This window comes from Erpetoichthys calabaricus, chromosome 15 (genome assembly GCF_900747795.2).
Source record: "Erpetoichthys calabaricus chromosome 15, fErpCal1.3, whole genome shotgun sequence".
Taxonomy (NCBI): domain Eukaryota; kingdom Metazoa; phylum Chordata; class Cladistia; order Polypteriformes; family Polypteridae; genus Erpetoichthys; species Erpetoichthys calabaricus.
This window is the reverse complement of record NC_041408.2, coordinates 58,886,271-58,908,356: the sequence shown is the minus strand read 5'-3', so window position 1 is coordinate 58,908,356 and position 22,086 is coordinate 58,886,271. Positions and strand designations below refer to the sequence as shown.

Here is a 22,086-nt window from a genome sequence, read left to right as displayed (position 1 = left end):
GAATATATTCTAGGATAATGTAATTTGTCTGAAATGTATATATTATATATATATTCATTGCATTCGTAGTCTGTGTCACAATCTGATTGTATGGGTGGTTACCTACCAGGTAACACTTGTGGTTGGTCAGCAAGTCAGCTAACATCCGCCACGGTGCCCTCATTTCAGTTGCGAGAAGCAGATCATAGAATGGTTCAAAAATAGTTTACTGTCAAATAATGCAGAGTACGCGACATGTGTTTCGCCCTAATTCTGGGCTCATCAGGCGTACACACTCACTGCACCCTCCTCTTGGGGAATTATATATATATATTTATAATATATATTATATATTTCTATGAATAAAAACAAAAACAATAAAGCAATCAGTAACTAATTACAATCCTCACACTGTTACAGCCAATGGGAAGTACTGCCAGTTAGGTCCTTACTATTTTATATATTTTGTTGCAAAATCCAGACATAAGAGTCATAAAAAGGTTTTGGGGTAGCCACCCGTATATTGCTATCTTGGCTGCAAAGTTGCAAAATGTATAACTGCACTGATGTGCACAAAAACGAGTCCAAAACAGAACTGAGGGATTAGGGAAAAGGTGGAGGCCTTTAACACTAGAATTACCAGAGCCTACGAAAAAACTCGTATATCTGGCCCACCTTAAATCGCTTCTTAAATCCATTCACACCTCTCCGCCAGCATCCTTTGTCCTCTAAATGTGCTGATAAAAGACAAGATGCCAGCAGCCGGCTATTCCATCCCCCCACCGACTTAGAACGTGAGCGAAGTTTTCCCAGCTCACGCCTTGATTGATTATGTGGGAGTGAAGTGGAGTTTTACAGTGGAAATAAGACATCATTATTCTAAAGTAATCTGTGTAAACACATTGTTAAAACAGAAACTTTGTCATATTTTAGTAATAAATGTTACAAAATGTAGTAGGCATAAACTATAGAATGTGTAAAGCCCGAGTTCCAAAGATCAAATAAACACTTTCACAAAAGCTTCAAGGGCAATGCAATAGCTTCTGTGGCGTAGCGCGTTAAGATTTGCCTCTTAGAGGACAACAGCTCTGCCGCCTCTCAGACCTGTGTTCGATTCCCCGCTAGGTATAAAATGTTGCTTTTTTTTTCTTCTTTTTAACCTCAAACGGACATAAAATTTATAAATTGGTATGCACTGTCAGTTAATGAGATCGTTATATTTTCATGTGGGATGCTCCTTTTAAAATATTTTTTTAACAATTGAGACTGCAATTAACAGGAACAACTGTCCTTATAACTGTTAGTTTTTAAGATCCATAACACACAGACAGACGAGCACTGCGTAATAGGGAGACAGACAGGCAGAGATATATAAATAAACAGGGAAGGCACATGTACTGAAAGAAAAAAAAGATCAACGTGCGTTGTTGTTACTTAGAGAGTCAGATCGGGGGAGGGGTGATGTCAGAGCGGGTGAGCTCATTCAGTGCTACAGGAACAACGCACGTTGATCTTTTTTTTCTTTCAGTACATGTGCCTTCCCTGTTTATTTATATATCTCTGCCTGTCTGTCTCCCTATTACGCAGTGCTCGTCTGTCTGTGTGTTATGGATCTTAAAAACTAACAGTTATAAGGACAGTTGTTCCTGTTAATTGCAGTCTCAATTGTTAAAAAAATATTTTAAAAGGAGCATCCCACATGAAAATATAACGATCTCATTAACTGACAGTGCATACCAATTTATAAATTTTATGTCCGTTTGAGGTTAAAAAGAAGAAAAAAAAAGCAACATTTTATACCTAGCGGGGAATCGAACTCAGGTCTGAGAGGCGGCAGAGCTGTTGTCCTCTAAGAGGCAAATCTTAACGCGCTACGCCACAGAAGCTATTGCATTGCCCTTGAAGCTTTTGTGAAAGTGTTTATTTGATTTTTGGAACTCGGGCTTTACACATTCTATAGTTTATGCCTACTACATTTTGTAACATTTATTACTAAAATATGACAAAGTTTCTGTTTTAACAATGTGTTTACACAGATTACTTTAGAATAATGATGTCTTATTTCCACTGTAAAACTCCACTTCACTCCCACATAATCAATCAAGGCGTGAGCTGGGAAAACTTCGCTCACGTTCTAAGTCGGTGGAGGGATGGAATAGCCGGCTGCTTGCAGCTTGTCTTTTATCAGCACATTTAGAGGACAAAGGATGCTGGCGGAGAGGTGTGAATGGATATAAGAAGCGATTTAAGGTGGGCCGGATATACAAGTTTTTTCGTAGGCTCTGGTAATTCTAGTGTTAAAGGAGAAGACAGGAAGTGAAGTTAGATGGGTCGGCTCATAAGGGTCTTCAGCCATAGGCTCCAGCCCGGACATGACATCAAAGGAGCCAGAGCCGACAAGGTCTTCCTTCATAAGTTCAGACCCGGAAGTGACGTCAATCTCCTGTGGATGGTTTGCAGGAAAGTGAGAAAAAGAATCGGTGCACTCTGCCACGACCCGGTCTGACACGGAATTGCCCTTACTCAAGCCCTTTATCTGCCTCTCTAATGCGCACGTGTGTGACAATATATATATATATATATATATATATATATATATATATACAGTAATCCCTCGCTACTTCGCGGTTCACTTTTCGCGGATTCACGACTTCGCGGGTTTTTAAATACAAGTGATTGCCCGCCTATCGCGGAAGTTATGTTCCAGACCCATCAGCAACAGGAGAAAATCCACGATATAGAAAGACCATATAAATAAACATTTTTATAGTTTAAGCCTTAAAATACCCATGCCACATGCTTTAAACACATGTAAACTTATAAAACACACTTTGTTAACACGTATGATATGTGGATGTCGGGCTAAGGATATGAGTAACATCTCACTATTATAAAACATTTTAACTTCACGCAAGACAAGACAGTGAGACAGGAAAATTGGTGATGTACAGGCTTAAAATTATTGACACGCAGAGCGACAAGCAGCACAAAGCCAGCACAAAGTCCACTTCTCCTTAGCGTTCATTCAGCTCCCCACCCCCTTGACAATGCGAAGTGGCAGGAGCGTACTGCGCTTCCGGGGAGGGGGGGTTTGAGCGAAGGTGCGTTCAGCTGTCACACACCCACACACACACACACACTCCTCCTTCCGAACGCACAGAGCGACAAGCAGGCATTTTGGCAGAAGCAGCACAAAGTCCATTTCTGCTCAGCGTGAGTTCAGCTGCCCCCCTTCACAAAGCGAGTGCAGACACATTGACGTCTGATCGCAGTGTGCAGTGTTGGTCTGAGGTGTTTAAGAATGTAGAAAGTGTTTAAGAGCATAGGAAGTGTTTATAAGAGCGTGGGAAAGGTTAACAAGAGAGTGAGAAAGGTTTATAAGAGTGTGGGAAGGGTTTATAAAGCCTTAAAATATGTATAAATAATAAAATAAGTATAGGTCGCTACTTCGCGGATTTTCACCTATCGCGGGGGGCACTGGAACGTAACCCCCGCGATAGGTGAGGGATTACTGTATATATATATATATATATATATATATATATATATATATATATATATATATATATATATATATATATATATATATATATAATATGGAGATTATTTCTATATTATACCAAAATATATCCACTGGAGTTGTTGCTTCGTAGAGTTGCTTTCCAGAACTTCGGTGTATATAGAATTTGTGTGTTTTGTGTTGTAGTTTTTCTCGTATTATAGTTTCCCCAAATAGTCATAATGTATTTTGATAGATCAAATGCTAACCTGTTTAATGCACACAGATAAAGTGTAGTTGTTTTGGAAAAATTGTCTTATTTCTTGTGTAGCATGGCATTTGTTGTTAGCCAAGTCAAACCTTGGTTTTAATGTTTCCCTTGTTTGCAGATAAAATAGCATTTTTTATTTGTTTGCATGTGCGTGTGTGTGGGCCGTAAGTTTCCATACGTAGGAAAAGAAAATTTTTTTTATGAAAAAACATTATTTATATAATATGCTCTACATGACTGCCATTGTTTTGAAAATATATTTCAATACGTGTCTGCCACTGCTGATGAACACGCATTAGCACAGCTGGAGTTATACTTGTAATGGTGTTGGTGATACGTTCCCTAAGATGATTTATGTTTCGTGTCCTTTCCTGATACACCATGGCCTTGAAATGCCCCCAAAGATAAAAAATCAAGTGGGGTGAGATCTGGCGATCTGGGAGGCCACTCCACAGGACCACGGCGATTATCCAAGCATCCGGAAATTGCTGATCTAACCATTGATGCACGTGAATACCCTAATATGATGGAGCTCCATCTTGCTGGAAGTAAACTGGGAAATTACCATCCTCGTTTAGCCGGGATGGAAAAATCTCTTCTTGCATCATATTAAGATACTTTTCAGCATTAAGATTTCTATTGACAAAAATTGCTCCAATAATTCTGTCACCCCATATCCCGGCCCACACCATCAATTTACCGGCACCTTGCATCTTCGTCGGACTCATCCAGTGAGGGTTAGCATTACTCCAATAAGAATCTGCTGCCATCTACCAGGATGCTGACAATGAAACGAGGTTGGACATTTCAGCAAGACAATGATCCCAAACGCACAGCCAAGGATACTCTCAATTGGTTTCAGAGAAAGAAAATAATCGCTAGACTTGATTCCAAATGAAAATATGAAAAGAACTGAAAATCAGAGTTCATATAAGACACCCCCTGAACCATCAAGATTTGAAGACAGTTCGTGTGGAAGAATGGGCCAAAATCACACCTGAGCAATGCATGCAAATAGTTTCTCCATACAGGAGGCATCTTGAAGCTGTTATTACCATCAAAGGCTTTTCTACTAAATATTAAATAAATTTCAGTAAGCATATTCAATACTTATTCCCTGTGTCATTCCACTTTATTACACATAACTTAATTTATGGACTTATTTTGTTTTGTGTTGTTACCGTATGTGTATATATCTATCTATATATATATATATATATATATATATAAACACATGCACACTACCATTTCAAAGATTTAGAACACCTCAGTTTTTTAGTTCTTATGGAAATGCTCGCCGTTGAGTTGAGTAGAATGAGTAAACAATAGCAAAAAAAAAAAATAAGTCAAGGAATCAGAAAGTGTACAAAATTTTATTCAAAGTACCATTTGCTGATTTAATATCCAAACTGTGGTGACCCTTTTCATTCCAAATGCCAGTCACTCTGTGCAAGTCACCAGCAAAAAAAACCCAGACCATCACACTTCTTCCTCCATGTGTGACAGTTGGTGACCCACACTGAGGAACCATCATTTTACCAACTCAATGTTGTAGAAACACCCTGCGTGAGGAACTGAAGGTTTCAAATTTTGATGCATCAGCCCATAAGACTTTCTTCCAGTCTACAGTAGTCCACATCTGGTATTTCAAGGCTGTATTTTGTCAACTAAGGAATGGCTTTCTTACTGCCACTTGCCCTGTCAAACCTGCAGCACAAAGTCTCCTCTTCACAGTAAAACCAAAACTTGTTTTTTTCCACCACTGTTAAGTTGTGCTTGAAGCTGTTCTGCTGTGAAGTGCCTATCACGCAAGCTGGTAAACTTCAGAAACATTTCTTCTGATTGGGTTGTGATATTGGGTCTGCCAGATCTCTTCCTATCAGAGTTTCCTCCAGTTTCCTATTGCATTTGGATTGCAGTTTCTCTAAATGAAAGGCCTACACTTCTAAGGGTAATAATGCTCTGTCTCATTTCATTTATTAATTGCCATTTTCTTGCCCTTATCAGTGGAATTTACCACTTTGTAGGGCCTCAAGGCTTTAGTAACACAGTCTGTTCCAACTCTGCCTTACGATAGACGTAGGGTTTTTAAGTAATCAACAGAAGTTGGTACACCTGTGCAAATTTCTTGCTTTAACTTGCTTGGCTTAATTTACTTTCATTGCTGCAGAACATCTGTAGGTTGTAACCTATTAGGTGTCCCTGAAGAAGGCCCATTTGTAATATTCTGAAATTTCCATTTTTCAGTTTTTGCTAACCTAAACTTTAAATTTAAACCTCTGACAGTTTACTCTTTACCTTTTCACCACTGACTGGTAGTGTATATAAAATGCGTGTTGGTATATTTATATGTATTTATAACACTTTGTTATGCTACAGTATTTGTTCTTATGATTTTTGTGCAGTTGGAAGCATAGTGAAGTAAAACTCTCTTTGTCACTTATTTGTGATGATAACCAAACAGTCCTAATTAGTCATGCTTCAGTAACCTGACAGATACAGTGCAGTGATGAAGAACAGCTCAGGCAGTTGAAAATAAAGTTTGATGTCACATATTACATTACAGTCAAAGTGCTCCTATTTGCTTGGTTCCAACCATTGTTTTGCCTGGCAAAGAAGAATGGCATAGATTTAAACCTAAAGCGATATTGACTTACACAGTGCTGATTTCATAGGGTACATGGTAGACCCAATAAGTGTGACCAGGCAGCAAAAATGAAGGTCCAAGAATGTATAACAAATGTTTCATACTGTATATGAGTCAAGTTATAAAACTACCATGAAGTTCACTTTTATTGTTTTCAATATCCTTTAACGTTTCGCAGCTTTCCAGTGATGATTAATAATTGTCATTTGTGCTATTGCCAAATACACATATGTTGAAATTCAGTAATATTCAGGAAGAAATTCATAAAAAAATTTGAAAAAATGATTTTTAATTAAGTTTTTCATTTTAATAAAGTGACAAATGTACTTATGCCCACACCATGCTAGATAAATTAGCAACAGCTTTACACTAGCTTTGGCTAAGCTTAATATAATGTCATGGAGCCTCAGGGCCTTCAACTCCTGTCAGCAAGGCTCATACATGTTGAACCTTCTCTATCATCACTTCGTTGACATGTGTTTTTCATACCTTCTTGGAGCAGATAACCATTTTCACTTCTATTCCACTGACCCTTTGATCCCCTGTTCTACTGGAAAAATAGGACCCTGGTTTATTTTTCAATTTATTTTTTTTTTTTTTTGGGAACTGGTTATCCAATAGTATGTATTGCTTGCCTCAGGTGGGATAGGGGTGAGTTGGAATGGCTTGTTTTACCTTGATGGTTGTTTTCCTTATTTCTTGCTGTTACTCTATACTTGGCTTAATTAACAAATGAAACCATGACAAAAAACATTTACATGTCAATAGGATAGTTATGAAGACTGCTTAATATAGTATTTTGCAGAAAGCCAGTTCAGATGAACAAGATTATGAGTAATGGGGGTCACAGTGTTTTATTTGGGTCAGGGCTCCAACATCAGCATTTTGAATCTGTTGTTAATCTGATGATACTGGATACAGAAAGACTGTTGTAAAGAGAATTACAGTTGTCCTACCAAGAAGTTATAATAATATGGTACATTTTTTTGGGATATTAGTTGAAAAGATATATTGGCTGTCAAAATATTCTTTCTTTTTATCTGTACAACATATCATAAGAAAAACAGATCACAGAAACATAATTTGTGTTTTTATCTTTACAGAAGGAAGTATAGTGCACCCAGAGAATGAAAAGGCATGGACTGGAAAAAGTAGAAAGTAAACACATTTTGCTGGTAAGTGAATGATATTTTTGAAAGGTGCATATCACTCTTCAATATTTACAGTAAATGATTTTCTTGCATGTCTAATAAAAAGTTGAAGCACTGACTGTAGTGCCTGTTCTCTTCCATTGCATCATAGCCTATATGCTGGATCTTTATAAAATGAAAGTTACAATTTTGGCTTACTCCTTGGATGAATAATTAATAAACATTGTTACTGGCTATAGAAGAAACCATTGGATACTGTATAGGTATCTTAAATTGTCTTTGATGCATTCCATACTTATAGTGTAGGACTATCTTTTGCAAAAGTGAAACTTGTTATTCCTGTTGGATCTGACCCATGGCCAGCAATTCTGTATTAAACGCAACTTGCCAACTTCATCTGCAGCACATATACAGTGGGTAAAGAAAAGAATCACCCCCATCAGAATATTCACATTTTTTTGCTTTATAGCCTTAAATGAAAACACACAAACTAATATTTTTTCCAGATTTACTTGCTCAATGCAATCTATAACATCCAAGTGAAAGATATCACAGCTATAGTTCAGAAGAATTTAAAAAAAATAAAAAACAAGAAATACTGAGATTAATAAAGGATCACCCCCCTCCTAAGCAATATTTGTAAACTCGATCAGGTGTAAGTAACCACCATTTCCACTGCAGACCATGGTTACTGGCTTCCAACTGTGATCAATTGTAATCAGTGTGATTAGTGAAGCATAAAAACAGCTGTTCCTGGAGCATTCCCTTGCTTGGTAGTGCAACTGACAGCAAACAGCTGACTATGGGTGGCAAGCCACTTTCAAAAGATCTTAGGGATAGAGTTGTGGACAGACATAAGGCAGGAGATGAGTACAAAAAAATCTCAAAAGGCTTTTTCAATCCCAAGGAGCACAGTAAAGTCCATAATAAAGAAGTGGCAAGTGTTTGGTACTACTAGGACCCTCCCTGGATCTGGCTATCCCTCCAAACTGGATGGAAGACCAAGGAGGAAACTGGTAAGAGAGGTTACCAAGAGGCCAATGGCCACTTTGAAGGAGTTACAGGATTTTATGACAAAGAATGGTCATTGTGTGTATGTGACAACAATTTCACAAGTGCAAACGATTGTGGCTTGTTCAGGAGAGTCACGAGGAAAAAGCCACTTCTCAAGAAAGGCCACATTAAGGCTTGTTTGAGCTTTGCCAGAATGCACCTTGAAGATTCTGACGCCAAGTGGAAAAAGGTCTTATTATTTGGCCTCAATACCAAACGGTACACCTGGCAGAAATCCAATGCAGCTCACCATCCACAACACACCATGCCTACAGTAAAGCATGGAGGTGGCAGCATCCTGTTGTGGGGGTGGCTGAAGGAGAAAAAAGTGAATGTCCTCGTGTGGCCCAGTCAGAGCCCAGATCTAAATCCCATTGAAAATCTGTGGAAAGATTTGACGATAGTAGTTCACCAACACTTACCATCCAGTGTGACTGAACTTGAACAGTTCTGTAAAGAAGAGTGGGCAAATATTGCCCAATCTAGATAGATGTGCAAAGCTGATAGGAGTATCCCAACAGACTCATGGCTGTCATTAAAGGCAAAAGGTGGTTCAACAAAATATTGACATTGTGGGATGATCCTTTATTAATCTCAGTATGTCTTGTTTTTAATTTTTTATAATGGTCTGAACTGTATCTATGATATCTTTCACTTGGATATTATAGGTTGCATTAAGTAAGTAAAGCTGGGAAGAAATATTTTTTGTGTGTGTTTTCATTTAAGGCTGTAAAACAAAAAAAAAGGAATATTTCGAAGGGGCGTGATTCTATTCTGTGCCCACTGTGGGTATTTAATCCTTTTTAAAATCCATCAAAGACCTCCAGGAATATACAGTATTTCTACTTGTCATGATAAGTATGAAACAAATAGATAGGTAGATATATTATACTTTATTTGTCCCCAAGGGAAAATTAAAATTTTGCCAAAATATTTTCACCTCTACACGAGTAGAGGATTCTATCAAAATAGTTAAATCAGTTATGTGCAATTGTTTTCTCTTATATATTTTTAAAAATTCTCTTTACATGTTTAAGTAATATGATTCATGTAGATGACATGAAGCTAGTGTTATGCCAAGGTATTGGTACCAAACAGTGAATATGTACACTCACTGGCCACTTTATTAGGTATACCTTTTGAACTGCTTGTTAATGCAAGCATCTAATCAGCCAATCACATGGCAGCAACTCAATGCCTTTAGGCATATAGACATTGTCAAGACAACCTGCTGAATTTCAAACTGAGTATCAGAATGGGCAAGAAAGGCGATTTAAGTGACTATGAACGTGGCTCGGTTTTTGGTGCCAGACGGTCTGGTCTGAGTATTTCAGAAACTCATTGATCTACTGGTAATTTCACCCACAACCATCTCTAGGGTTTACAGAAAATTATCCAAAAAAGGGAAAATATCCGGAGAGTGGCAGTTGTTTTGGTGAAAATGCCTTGTTGAGGTCAGAGGAGAATGACCAGACTGATTTGAGCTGATAGATAGGCAACAGTAACTTGTATTACAACTTGTTATAGCTAACATGTGCATGTTCTTCTGCATAACACATCGAACCTTGAAGCAGGAGACCACACCGGGTGCCACTCCTGTCAGCTAAGAACAAGCAACTGAGGGTATAATTCACATGTGCTCACCAAAATTGGACAATAGAAGATTAGAAAAACTTTCCCTGGTCTGATGCGTCTCAATTTCTGCTGCGACATTCGGATGGTAGTGTCAGAATTGGCATCCGCAATATGAAAGTATGGATCCATCCTGCCTTATATCAGTGATTCAGAGTGGTGATGGTGTAATGGTGTGGGGGATATTTTCTTGGCACACTTTGGACCCCTTAGTACCTGGTGAGCATTGTTTAAACACCACAGCCTACCTTTGTATTGTTGCTGACCATGTCCATTCCTTTATGACCGCAGTGCAGACTTCTTCTGATGGCTACTTTCAGCAGGATAACTCACCATGCCTCAAAGCTCATTTAATCTCAGACTCGTTTCTTGAACATGAAAATTAGTTTACTGTATTCAAATGGCCTCCACAGTCACCCGGTCTCAATCCAATAGAGCACCTTTGTGATGTGGTGGAATGAGAGATTTATATCATGGATATGCAGCAACTGCTTGGTACTGTCAGGTTTCCAGCACCTTGTTGAATCTATATAGCAATGAATTACGTCCGTTGTGAAGGAAAAGGGGTTACAATCTGGTACTAGTAAGTTGTACCAAATAAAGTGGCTAGTGAGTGTATGTGGAATTAGTTTTAGGGCGTGTACAATATCATGCTTGGGAATCAAAATAAAGAAATAAAATTCTATATATCATGTAAAAATTATTTACATTATGAGACATTGACTCTTGCTATTAATTGTTTTAGTTGACAGAAAGCTAAATCTATACAAGTAGGTTTCCACTAAGAAAGAACATTTCGATATACCAATATTTATGGGTAAATTTACCCCAAAATCTCAAAAATGCTTGGACTGACGCTGTTGCTGTGAGCATTGGAGTTACTTTTCCAGAAGCATTAAGGCAGGAGAGGAGAGAGAGAATTAGAGGCAGATGTGACATACTTGGATCAAAGACAAGGACGATAGAAGGCATAAGTTTAAATTTAATGAGTCCTCCATGAATTACTCCATTCTAATATTCATTTGCGTCTATGGATCATACGGAACCTAAGGAACATCTCCATCCCAACCCCTATGCCCATTCCCTGCCTTCCAGAATCATTTACATTTATATGTGAATCTTATGGTTTTGAACAGGAATGCTGGGATGCTGCCCAATCAGTGCTCTAAAATTGTTTACATTTGCATTTTTATCTGCAGACTTTAAACAGGAACCCCGATCGTTTAAGATGCCCCTAAAACATAGTACTGGCAGTTATTTTCTTCCACTTCAAGCTCTAGAGAAAACAACTCCCAAAGTAAAAACATTTAATCCATTACATTTGCTGTCTAAATGTGCAGCCTGTAAGCGTTATTGTTGTTTGTAATAAGTTAAAGTGAAATGCAATATGTTAGAACTTTATCTGCCTATGGCAAAAAAATATATATACAGCCTTGAACATACAACTGATGAAAAACACAAAGAAATCCTGTAGTGAATGATGTAAATAGATGAAAATCATAAAACATCTAATAATTACTAGCGAACCCGCGGTGTACCATACGCTGCATAATCAGGCCACTTTTTTAATGATTTTTAAGCACAGGGAGAAAATTAACATTTGAAAAATCGTTAATGTAATAAATCACCAAGAAAAGTAACATTGTAACAATGCATGGAACGAACCAACATACAATTGTCCATGACTGAAAACTGGCGGACCGCCGTCGCGCCTTCTCCTCCCAGAGCGAGGGATTGGGGTGGACTGCGCTCGGGCGCGGAGGGCGGAACAGGAGGAGAGGGGAAGGATGCCCATTCTGCCCCCTCCGTCATGCTAGTCTGCTGTTTTCTCGTTCAGTATGCACTGCCTGCTCATGTGCCCACCCCCAACTCATTACCCGAGTCGTTTTCCTCTTTGCACAGTCCACATGCACCTGTGAGTCACGTAGACTTTTCATTGTCCTTTGCAGTTTTGGCTGCTTTTCTATATATAATCCACCAAGTCACCCGACCACGGTAGTAGCGAGGGGAGGGGGAGGGGGTGTGTACAAAGGGCAGGGACGTAATCAGTGCGAGCGTATGACCCGCTAGCCAACCCGCGGCTATGTATTGATGGGTGAACACTTCCTGAATGACACAGTTGTCCAAACAGAAGTGAAAACAAAATCGAGCCCGGCTCATTCTTTAACACTAGAATTACCAGAGCCTACGAAAAAACTCGTAAATCCGTCCCACCTTAAATCGCGTCTTAAATCCGTTTGCACCTCTCCACTAAAGTCCTTTGTCATCTAAATGTGCTGATAAACAAAAGCTACTAGCAGCCAGCTATTCCATCCCCCCACCGACTTAGAACGAATTTCTCCTAGCTCATGCCTTGCCTTGATTTATCTGGGATTGAAGTGGAGTTTTAGAGTGGAAATAATATACAGTAGTGTTATTTGGAATACACGCATTTCATGTGTGTTCCGTTCCGTTCAGTAGTCTGTGCAAACACATTTTTAAAACAGAAACGTTTTTCATATTCTAATAGTAAATGACAAAATGTAGGCATAAACTATATAACATATGAAGCCTGAAGTCCATATATCAAAGAAACACTTTCACAAAAGGTACAAATAAGAGAACACGTGCGCTTTTCTTCAAAAATATAACTGCACAAAAAAAAAAGCCGCGTTAGCATGCCACATTGACACTCTGACTACAACCGCCGCGGTGGCGTAATGGTATCAGCTCCTGACTGGGAATCAGAGGGTGGCGAGTTCGATCCCACACGGCTCCACTTCGAGAAGTGAACTGCTCTTATTCTTACAATTTTAGAATAACAACATAAATTTGATTTCAGTCTGTAACAGCCGGTGTAACTTATGATACTGGTAAAGGTTAGCTTTTTTTTTTTTTTTTTTTAAATTCACTTTTCATTCTCGCAGTCGCATTCAGAATCAATCCATACAACCCCATCTGACATAAAGACGCGCTATAGGTCTGCAGTGTACCACGATGCATACTACCGTGCCCCCCCCAAAAGGGTTCTGACACACAAACGCTGGCGAAGCTGCCTTCTTCGTATCTCACCGTCACTTGAAATCAGCAGTTCTTAACATTGCACCATGCAAGCTGTCGTATCAACCACCAACTGTAACTTGCTTTCTTTATTCTTCGGTTATACTCTTGAATAAAAATGCACTTTTATTTATGTGAAAACAGCTGTGTCAGATGGGGTTGTATGGATTGATTCTGAATGCGACTGCGAGAATGAAAAGTGAATTAAAAAAAAAAAAAAAAAAAAAGCTAACCTTTACCAGTATCATAAGTTACACTGGCTGTTACAGACTGAAATCAAATTTATGTTGTTATTCTAAAATTGTAAGAATGAGAGCAGTTCACTTCTCGAAGTGGAGCCGTGCGGGATCGAACTCGCCACCCTCTGATTCCCAGTCAGGAGCTGATACCATTACGCCACCACGGCGGTTGTAGTCAGAGTGTCAATGTGGCATGCTAACGCGGCTTTTTTTTTTGTGCAGTCATATTTTTGAAGAAAAGCGCACGTGTTCTCTTATTTGTACCTTTTGTGAAAGTGTTTCTTTGATATATGGACTTCAGGCTTCATACGTTATATAGTTTATGCCTACATTTTGTCATTTACTATTAGAATATGAAAAACGTTTCTGTTCTAAAAATGTGTTTGCACAGACTACTGAACGGAACGGAACACACACGAAATGCGTGTATTCCAAATAACACTACTATATATTATTTCCACTCTAAAACTCCACTTCAATCCCAGATAAATCAAGGCAAGGCATGAGCTAGGAGAAATTCGTTCTAAGTCGGTGGGGGGATGGAATAGCTGGCTGCTAGTAGCTTTTGTTTATCAGCACATTTAGATGACAAAGGACTCTAGCGGAGAGGTGCAAACGGATTTAAGACGCGATTTAAGGTGGGACGGATTTACGAGTTTCTTCGTAGGCTCTGGTAATTCTAGTGTTAACTGCCTTGTAGCACAGTGGTAGTGTTGCTGCTTTGCAGTAAGGAGACTGTGCAAGATTTTGAGTTCGCTTCCCGGTTCCTCCCTGTGTGGATAGCGCTTTGAATACTGAAAACACTGGTATATCAATGTAATGAAGTATTATTCTTGTGTGTCCAGCGCTGTCTCTCTCGCTCGCGCGCGCCTGTATGTCTGTGTCGCTCGCTCGCTCGATGCACGTGTTCCTGCAGACATACCAGTAAGTGAATGAAAAGATGGAACTCTGGAGAGAGCAACATATAACTGTCCGTGACTGAACACTGGTTTTGGCAGATACATGCACATCTTTTTGAAAGTTTGGCCCTGTGCCTTATTAATTGTCATCGCAAAGGCAAATCTAACAGGAAATTGTCTTCGTGTTAAAGAAAAAGGCAAATTATCAGCGACAAACAAACTGTTTTACACGCTGCATACCAACCCGCGGCGTACTATACGCCACATAATCACGCCGCTTTTTTAATGTTTTTTAAACAGAGGGGAAAAAAATGAACATTTGCAAAATCCGTAACGCTGCTTTCAGTAAGTACAATGCACACGTGTTTAATTTGTCGGCCACTTTTTGCCAGCCGTCTTTTCTGGTTTGGGATGCTTTTGCAGTGTTACCGCTTGTGCATATTAAATCTTGAAATCCTTCAAGTAACTAATTAACTAACTAACACCCACCCACCCAGCTTGTGTGAAAAAAATGCGCCCGTTCTTTCATCATTTTGTTGCAGCCTATCAAAGACTTGCTGATCATGTTTTCTAGACTCAATATACATTGGCTTTTCACTCAGCACGGGGTTGCGCATTCATCTCGGATTATTACATCCTGCTAGACTAATTTGCTACACGGCTGCGTTTGAAAAACCGACTTATCCCGGATGAGTTTCACCGGCATTAATGATTAGGAATCTGGTTGGAACAAAACCCTGCATCCACAGGGGTTCACCAGGACCGAGTTTGGGAAACACTGCTGAACACAGACGAAACCGACTCAGGTGAGGAGTTGGGGCGGGCAAAGTAGTTGCAGCTATTGATTATTCAGTGTTGTTTGCCTGGGTGTTTTTAAATGCCTGTTGAGATATCTCTGCACTCGGAACGTTTTTGAACAAATGGTGCATTGAAAGATCTGTTTGGAATGCGTTTGTTCAGTGGAGTGGGTGTTTAAATATGCTTTGAGAGATTTCTGGCGCGTGAAGGTTTTGGAGCAGTTTTGACACTGAAAAGAATTCATCAGGGAATGTGTTTTGAGGTGGTTAGTAAGGTATCTGCGTGCGTGAAAGTGTTTGTTGCAAATTTTGCATACAAATCTTTGTTTTGAATGGATCTGCATATGGTTGTGGAGATCCGTCTCACCTGTGAAGTCCTCGTTACAAAATGTGCAATTGAAGGTGAGAGTGGAATGAGTTCGTAAGTGTTTCTTGAGAGCGCGAGTTGTTTTGAAGCATTGTTGGCAATGTTCACATTGCATAATTCGTTTAGTGTTGTGTTTTTTTAAATGTGCGTTCAGATATCTCTGCACTTGGAAGCTTTTGGAACAAAAGGTGCATTGAAAGTCCTGTGTGGAATGCTTGTGTTCAGGGGAGTGTGTCTTGAAATGTTTTTCAGGAAGAGGAGAGTGGGCAGGTAACGTCACATTAGTGTGGCGAGCAAGTGGGTGTGCACCCTGTGTGCACATACCGACAGCGTGAAAAGATGTCACCAGAAGGTTATCACATGTGTATTTGAGAGGCATGAGAACCTCGTAATGCCCATGATCCAAAGGACCGCTAAAGAGCAGGGATATGGAGAGACGCTGGGCCGGATTATAAACTTGAGGAGAGGCTTGAGGACGTTCTTGGAAGTAAATGCTGATAGTAGCTGGAAGGATTTGGGACATTGCCACAATTTCTGCCTCGCCAACATAGACTCCGGACGTATTCATGTAGTCAGCGTATTGTTGAGTAGACTGTATAACAATGCCTCTGTGACTAACAACAACGGACACCACGTTGCCGAAGTTATCCCAATGTTGGCAAACAAAGCCAATAGCCATGTTGCGAAGTTTGAGAGCAACAGTTTCGTCAGTGACATTTTTCCAAAAAAACTCGACTGATAGAAACAAACAGTTACCTGATGCAGGAATTTCTATAACATTGAAAGAAGTGTTGTTTCCATGAAATACATTTGAAGCGGTAGCCATGGAGGGCAAAAGAACAGTCAACGTGGCTCACAGCTGGATTTGGACAGCAGCACAGAGCAAAGCGAGTTAGTATGTGTTTGATGAGCTGTTCGAGTTGGGGGGCAGTGCTCTGAGGTACGTTCCCGATCACGTGGGAGGAGGGGTAGAGTTTCTGGGCGGGGCTTCGTTGTTCCTTTCCCATGGTTTTCGATGGTGGACGCGGTCGGGTGTCGTAACTGAAAAGAATAATGAAAAATCAACGTGGCTCAGAGGTGCATGTGGACTCCTAGCACAGACGAAAGGGACTAACTGGGTGGTCGGTGAGTTTTTGCATCCAGGAACATGAGCAGGCAGTGTGACTGCCTAGAGAGCGAGGGTAGACGCGGGCCGCAGTAAAAGGAGTGTTGGTGGGCAGGGAAACGTCTTCCATGTTCCTGCAGGACCATCTAAGAAGACGCATGTTTGTCGCGGATGCGGTGGACGCCGGTCGGGGAATAAGGAGTGTTGGTGGGCGGGGAAACGTCCTCCGTGTTCCTGCAGGACCATCTAAGAAGACGCATGTTTGTCGTGGATGCGAATTGCTGTATGTAGCATGTAAAACAGTTTGCTATGGTGCACGCGGTCGTGTGTCGTAACTGAAAAGTCAACGTGGCTCAGAGGTGCATGTGTACTGTAGCACAGACGAACATAAATGACGGCGTTTTTTCCGAGTCGTCGCGTCCGAGTTGGTGGGCGTGGCTCTGCGAGTTGTCGTCGTATCCAATGGTCTTAGAGTTGGTGGGCGTGGCTCCTTCCTGCGTGCGCCATGGGCGTCTTACTTGTCGGCGACTTAGTGAATCCACGCCCCTTCCGGCATGCTTTCCATGGGTGGCTACTTGTCGGCTACTTAGTGAATTATTATATAATTACCAATTACCTGTTTCATTTTTAAAGAGTATACTTTCCTGTAAAGTGTTTTGTAATGACCATCAGCACAAACCTCTGTCTCTATGAAAAGCTGAAATTGATCAAATGCAGAAATGTTGTACTTACAGTATGTGCAATTGTATATAAGAATTTTCCAGAGTAAGCAACTACAGTGATCTAATAATATTATTATTACTTATTTTTTGACTGTTGCCTTTATGCAAGGCAACGTGAAACATTTAAGATACAATTGGCTACATTTCATTTGTTTTTCCAATTAGAGCATAAGCAAGTAAAGTGCTCATGGGCACAGAGTGTCAGTATCAGCATTTGAACCTAAAACCTCATGGTTTGAAGTCCAAGCCTTAACCATTACACCTCATTGCCTGCCAATTATATCAGTAGATATAGTATCTGCTGATACTGGATACAGGAATGTACTTAGTTGCACAGTATTCCTGATACATCCGAATAATCGATGTCCATTGTCTTATGAAATTTCCCAGACAAAGCTGGGTAACAGAGCTAGGCAACTACTAACTTTGTACCAATTCTTTACAATTGCTGTATATGCCACAGTAACTTCACACTTACAGCAGTTAGTTTCCTTTGGCGTATGGATCATAGAGTTGCACTCTACCAATGAACACAATTTTTTAAGCCCCCTCCTCCCTTTTTTTTTTTTTTAATTTTCTGCATCTGTTAGGATGGAAAGTAGACAAGACTCTAGAATAATTCATTTGGCTATGCAGCATTTTCATACATTTTGGCATTTTATTCAATTTATGAATTTATCTGTGCAGACTGAAATTGATTTGTAGTCAAAGCAACTTATTTTTACAAACATAAGCAAGGGGTAAGGATTAAATAACTGGGGGTACATTGCCTTAAATCAGGCATTGTGAGTGTCCTTTGCACAGTTTTAAGATGGAAACCTTTTCTATGCAAATTCTGTAAATATTAACGTGTCCTTAGCTTTTGGCTACAGTAATAAGTAACCATGAAATACATGTTCATAATTAGCATAAGTATAATAAAAATAATTAAACAGGACAATTACAAAGTACAAATAAAATCTGAGAAGGTATAAAGAAAATCTAGGGCTGGAAGAAGGCACATGTGTAGAGATGAGTTTTAAATTTGATATTTTAAGAGAAATGGAATATAGAGAATGAATGTTATGAAGGAGTCCGTGCTAGAGCTCAGGAGTAGTACAACCGACAACGAGCTCCTCTTTTATGGACAGACGATCTGATATAACAAGAAGACAGAAGAATTGGAGTGTTCATAATGTTCATAAGGGAGCAATATATATGACCAGTCCAAGTTAAAAAGTGTTTAATATGTGAGCATGGGTAATTTATTAATTCTGTGTTGAACTGGAAGCTTATGACCTGGGTGTGATCATGGGCATTAGTTTAACTTAGTAAACATACATAATTTTTAAGGACCATTTGTATCTTTTTTTTTTTTTTTTTTTTTTTTTTTTTTAATAAGTTTAGCAGGGGAGCAAGACGCAAGGGTGTAATGGCAGTCTAACTTTGAGATGATAAGTGCATGAAATAGTGTCTGAGCTGCAGAGTGAGATGGTAAGGGACTTTGTCTTAAAATGTTATGCAGATGATGTAAGATAACTTGGGATATAGAATTAAAATTGGTTTCAAATAACAGAGTGCTGTCAAAAACTATATCAATGGCTTTTGATATAAGAGCAAAAATGAGTAAGGGTGCTGTCAGTGCAAATGTCTAAGCTGCTAGATTTTGAAAGAATAGCTTGTGAACCTAAAAATGGAAATTCATGTTTGCCATTATTAAGCTTTAGGGGATGACATGCCATCTGATTTTTAATGTCAAAGATGCAACTAATCATAGCAGAAGCTGGGCAAACGTCAGAGGGTTTTACAGAAATGTGAAGATGGATGTCATCAGCTAAGCAATGAAAATAAATACCATGGTGATGCATACTTGAATTTAGAGGGAAAAAGTAACTGATAAACAGCATGAGGCATATTACTGATTCTTAGTACACGCAAAGGGTAGCAATGAAATAGTGAGAACTACATTTTTTCAGTTCAACATATTAAAATCTGTTAGTTAAATATGACTGAAACCATGAATAAAACATGCCATTTATATCTAAACAAGAGGATTGTTCCAATAATAGTTTATGAGAAATGGTATCAAATGCTGAACTTAGATCCAGAAGTATAATATTGCTTAGTGGTCCCAAATCAGCTGCACAAAGCAGATCTTTTGTCACTTACACCAAGGCTGTTTTAGTGCTATGTCTAGAATTAAACCCCCTGGAAAATTAATTAAAATTGTGGTATTATTTATGTATGTATAAATTTGAAAAAATAAAAACAAAGTGAATGTACTGTACATTAATAATTAAACAAATGCCTATCCATACTATATTCTATAAAACACAATAAAAGTCTGACATACCTAGTTTCTAATTTCTAGATTTAGGCTATGAGCTTGAAGGTTTCAGTTGTGTTAAACAGTTACTGTTAATGGAAAATAAAACTTTAATTCACAGTATAATCTGGTTTATGTATACATTATATACATGTACTTCATTTTGAAAAAGTAGCAAAAGCTAAATATAAGTAGGATCAGTACTGAATTTGTAATTCAGGGAGTAGGGTTGTAATATGGGTGTATTCCACAAAGTAAGCTGGACAGTTTTGTTGCCATATTTTAGTAATTAACTAACAAATACCATACAGGTAGAATGGAGGCAAACTTAAATATGCCAGGTTATTTATATAGGCTATGCTTTTGGATGCAGTCCAGCATTTGGTTCAAATGCAGCATGCTATAGATTAGATCTCCAGTATCTTACACTGATAACAGGGCCCATGCACAAGTAAGTTTGTACTGTGGATGATTGCTGAAAAGAAATATTAGTTCTAACCTGCAGTACCAATGATAGAACTTCAGTGTTTGTAAATCTGGTCAATTTAGGTTCAGTGTTGCATGCTTTTCCCATCTTTAGAACAATTTTACTTGCATGATGGTATTGTAAATCTATGGATTGTGATATTCTGAACCATCAACAACAACATTTATTTATATAGCACATTTTCATACAAATAATGTAGCTCAAAGTGCTTTACATGATGAAGAAAAGAGAAAAAAAGACAAAGTAAGATTTAAAATAAGACAACACTAATTAACATAGAATAAGAGTAAGGTCCGATGGCCAGGGAGGACAGAAAAAACATTAAAAAACTCCAGACAGCTGGAGAGAAAAAATAAAATCTGCAGGGGTTTCAGACCATGAGACCGCCCAGCCCCCTCTAGGCATTCTATCTAACATAATTGAACAGTCCTCTTTGTATTTAGGGTTCTCATGGAAGGATTTGATGATGATGGTCATGTAGACTTCTGGCTTTTAATCCATCAATGTAGGAACATCATGGTGCTTTGATTAGGTGGTGGTGGCGTAGGTCACCACCACAGAAAACTGGGAAAAGAAACAAAAGAGAGAGTAGGGGTTAGTGCGGATTTTAGAGCCACCATGAATAGTTATGATAATTAATTGAATATACAGAGCATCAGGATTAAACTAAAATGAAGTTATGAGAAGGCCATGTTAAAAGTAATGTGTTTTCAGCAGTTTTTTAAAGTGCTCCACTGTATTAGCCTGGCGAATTCCTATTGGCAGGCTATTCCAGATTTTAGGTGCATAACAGCAGAAGGCTGCCTCACCACTTCTTTTAAGTTTAGCTCTTGGAATTCTAAGCAGACACTCATTTGAGGATCTAAGGTTACGATTTGGAATATAAGGTGTCAGACATTCCGATATATAAGATGGAGCAAGATTATTTAAGGCTTTGTAAACCATAAGCAGTATTTTAAAGTCAATTCTGAATGACACAGGTAACCAGTGTAGTGACATCAAAACTGGAGAAATGTGCTCGGATTTTCTAGCAGCTGCATTTTGCACTAGTTGCAAACGATTTATGTCTTTTTTGGGTAGTCCTGAGAGGAGTGCGTTACAGTAATCTAGTCGACTGAAAACAAAAGCATGAACTAATTTCTGAGCATCTTTCAATGATATAAGAGGTCTAACTTTTGCTATATTTATTAAGTGAAAAAATGCTGTCCTAGTGATCTGATTAATATGAGATTTAAAATTCAGGTTACAGTCAACAGTTACCTCTAAATTCTTTACCTTCGTCTTGACTTTTAATCCTAATGCATCGTTTATTTCTAATCACCTCATTATATCCATTATTGCCAATCACTAAAATTTCTGTTTTCTCTTTATTTAGCTTGAGAAAATTACTATTTGTCCATTCAGAAACACAAGTAAGAAATTGTGTTAGTGAAACAACAGTGTCCGGGTCCTCAGGTGCTATTGATAAATACAGCTGCGTGTCATCAGCATAGCTGTGGTAACTCACGATATGCCCCGAGATAATCTGACCTAATAGAAGCATGTAGATTGAAAAGAGCAGCGGACCCAGGATAGAGCCTTGTGGAACACCATACAGAATATGTGTCTTTGAGTTATAATTACCACAACTAACAAAGAACTTTCTACCTGCCAGGTAGGATTCAAACCAATTTAAGACACTGCCAGAGAGGCCCACTCATTGACTAAGGCGATTTCTAAGAATATTGTGATCAATGGTGTCAAATGCAGCACTCAGATCTAAGAGGATGAGAACAGATAAATGGCCTCTGTCTGCATTTACCCGCAAGTCATTTACTACTTTAACGAGTGCAGTTTCTGTACTGTGATTTGTTCTAAAACCCGACTGAAACTTATCAAGAATAGCATGTTTATT

The 22,086-nt window shown here is 38.9% G+C and overlaps 1 protein-coding gene across 1 annotated transcript in view; it reads left to right on the top strand.

Moving 5' to 3' along the window:
• Positions 1 to 22,086, top strand: part of LOC114666255 (suppressor of cytokine signaling 5-like) — a 112,756-nt gene that overhangs the window by 67,875 nt on the left and 22,795 nt on the right. Inside the window, 1 exon segment of the mRNA XM_028821032.2 lies at positions 7,500 to 7,571. The gene's annotated coding sequence lies outside the window, so the exon portion shown is untranslated.